The sequence below is a fragment of the Pinus tabuliformis genome, chromosome 5_2 (genome assembly GCF_031772625.1).
Source record: "Pinus tabuliformis cultivar Carrire ecotype Pingquan chromosome 5_2, CPIR1, whole genome shotgun sequence".
NCBI classification, from domain to species: Eukaryota; Viridiplantae; Streptophyta; class Pinopsida; order Pinales; family Pinaceae; genus Pinus; species Pinus tabuliformis.
In genome coordinates, this window is record NC_142306.1 from 195,797,232 (window position 1) to 195,800,734 (window position 3,503).

The following is a 3,503-nucleotide window of genomic DNA, read 5'->3' on the forward strand; positions in this document are numbered from 1 at the left end:
TTCTAGGACATGCGAGCTACTATAGGAGGTTCATTGAGAATTTCTCAAGGATAGCTACCCCCCTTTTTCGAATTTTGGCTAAAGATAGTGAGTTTTCTTGGTCCACAGCTTGCCAACAGTCCTTTGAGACATTGAAGGAAAAATTAGTTCAGGCACCAGTGTTGAGAGGACCAAATTGGTTCCTGCCATTTCATATTTCCTCTAATGCCTCAGATACTGCTATAGGTGCAACTTTAGGACAAGAATAAGACAAACAATCTTATGTTATTTATTTCATTAGTAAAAACTTGTCACCCGCTGAACTCAATTATACGGTTACTAAGAAAGAGTTTTTAGCTATAATCTTTTCTATGAATAAATTCAGACATTATATTACAGGATATGAAGTTTTTGTACATACTAACCATTCAACTATAAGATATTTGGTGAATAAACCATTAACTAGTGGTAGAGTGACTAGGTGATTGCTATTATTATAGGAAATTAATATTACTATTGTTGATATACCAGAGAGTCAAATGTAGTAGCAGATTACCTTTCAAGAATAAATAACCCTGGTGAAGCAATTCTTGTTGATGATGATTTTCCTGACGAACATCTTTTTTCCGTGTCAACAAAATCTTCATGGTTTGCTGACATAGCTAACTATTTAGTCACCAAAAAATTATCACCTCACTTACCTGCTCGTGAAAAGTGGAATATCATTCAGAAAAGTGTTGCATATTCCTGGATCCAAGGAGACCCCTTTTACACCAGAGTAGATCTCATTATCCGTAGATGTGTAAGAGAGGAAGAGGTGTTTGATATCTTAAAATTTTCCCATGATGAACCTTGTGGGGGTCACTTGGCCGATAAGCAGACTGCGTAGAAAGTGTTACGAGGTGGCTATATTTTGCCTTACTTGTTGAAGGATGCCAAACAATATGTCAAGTGGTGTGATAGCTGTCAGCGAATTGGCCAGCCTAATAAAACCAATGAAATCCCTTTATGTCCTCAGGTTATGATTGAGCCTTTTGAAAAATAGGCCATTGATTCCGTAAGACCAATAGATCCTACATCATCAAATAAAAAACATATTTTGGTTTGTACAGATTTTGTTACAAAATGGGTAGAAGCTAAAGTTGTTTCTTTCGCTACTGAAAGAGCTGTCGTTGATTTTCTTTTTACTAAAATTTTTACCAGATTTGGTGTGCCTAGAGAAATTGTTTCTAGCAATGTATCACATTTTATTTCTAATTTGGTACAGGGTTTGATGGATCAGTAAAAGTTACGGCATAGGAAATCTACACTGTATCACCGGCAAGGAAATGGTCAGGTGGAGTCCACGAATAAGGTGATTGAGTCCATCCTCACAAAGATAGTAAACATGCACATAAATGATTGGGCTGACAAATTACCAGAAGCATTATGGGCCTATCGAAGCACTTGGAGAAACAACAAAGCACACACACCATATGAGCTGGTGTACGGGAAACAAGTCATCTTGCCAATAAACTTCCATATCAAGGCTTTCAGGACTACAATCTAATTGGGAATAGATCTCTCTGAAGCACATTAGCAATGCCTTCTACAATTAAACAAGTTAGATGAAATCCGAAGGGATCCTGTTTAGTAGAAAATCTTGGTTCAACAACAGCGCAAGAAGTGGCATTGCAAGTCCATTCAAAAGAAGTAGTTCCAACAAGGTGACTGGGTACTCCTTTACGATTCGAGATTGAAACATTTTAAAGGAAAATTCCGTACACACTAGATGGTATGCTATGAGGTGGTCAAAGTGTTCCAAAATGGAGTGGTAGAAATCAAAACTATTGATGGACGGAATTGTGTGTTCCTGGTAAACGAGCATAGATTAAAGGTATATTTTTCAGCCCCTTACTAAAGGAGATTTTATGCAGCAAGTCCAACAGCCGTTTGAAAAGGAGTTGGTAGGTGGTAACACCAACTTGTTGAAGAATTGATTCCTTCTTGTCCTTATCAAAAAAGTAATTAAAAAAAAGAAGAAAAAATGACAAAAATAAAAATTATAAAAAGAAAAAAAAAATCCTATAATTATGAAAATCAATTGACTGACATGATTGCAAAAGGATCAACCTAAAAATCAGGATGTTGGTAGGAAGATCAAAATTTGAATAAAAAGGGAATGTTACTTGATTTTTAGATATGCTGGCTGCCACCAAGAAAAAGCAGGTTGACGAAACCGAGCACTTACCCAAGTTTGGGGCAACTAGCATAGACATTTTTATCCAAGTAAATGCCTACTTCCCGCTATAGTTATTTCTTATGCACCAGTGCAGGAAGATTTCAAGGTAAAAATGTTTTCTTTCTTTGATTTCCCATTTGGAAATTTCCCACTAGTTTCTTTTCTAAATTCCCCAATGAATTACCTTCCTCTTTCTTCTGAGAATCTACCCTTTCCCGATTTCAAAAAATACCTCTATTCCCTTGCATTTTTTCCCACATCGCATTTTTTTATCCCTCTTAGTGATATTGTTTCTGAAATCCTTGTTGTAATATTCCTTCCCATTCTAAAATTTTTACCCCTTTCCCACTTTATTCCCTCATAAATTGATTGCAGAATTTGATGCAATCAATCCAGAAGGCATGTTTGAGAAAAACCAAAGCATGGTGAATACATTTTTCTTGTATAATGAAACAAATTTTTTAAGTCTAGCTACAGAAGTATGTCCTATCAAATTCTCTGTTTGGTAAAAGTCTCTGGTGCAAGCACAACACAGTGCAAGAACAACAGTGCAAGCAGGTTTAGTGTAGAAACACAGCGAACTGTGAAAGCAATCTACACAGTCCTAGAGTGGTTTATCAAGGATATTTATGGACCTATACTTTCCTGTACATGTGCTGATCTTTTATCTCATTCCATGTTTTAATTCATACTTTGTTTCATTATTTATTAACCTAGGAAAAAATATTTAAAGTGAAAGATGTATTAGGTTTGAAATCTAATCTTTTCAATAAGTGTTGAAGTATGTCTGATTAAATTATGTTGCTGACTATGGGATGGTACTATTGTCTAATAACCTGCATTCACCCTCATTGAAATAATTCCGCATTACCTAACCATTATTAGCTTACCTGTAATCCAATCATTGTAGCCATTGCACCACCACCGCCTATACCGCCATTACATCCAATCATTACGATTCACACATATTGGGCTGACACGAATCAACACCTGATATGGGGAGGCTATTCCATCATAGTTGGATGAGTGGGTCTGAAAAGACAAAGGGCAACAAACCTCCAAGATAAAAATCTCGGCGAACATTGGAGTCACTCAAAAATTTCTTTGAGGGTGTGATCAAAGAGGGTGAAGTGTAGTTCGAAATGTCACCTTTGAGGAGTGAAACATTGTCTTTGTAGGAGATTGAACAAACCACCGAGTACAAGAATAGTCTTGCACTATTGCAAGAATTTGGGTTCTTGCCATTCTTGCAGAAGTTTGACGGGTTCGACATGGCTATGGTACTAGAGATCGCAAGGACATT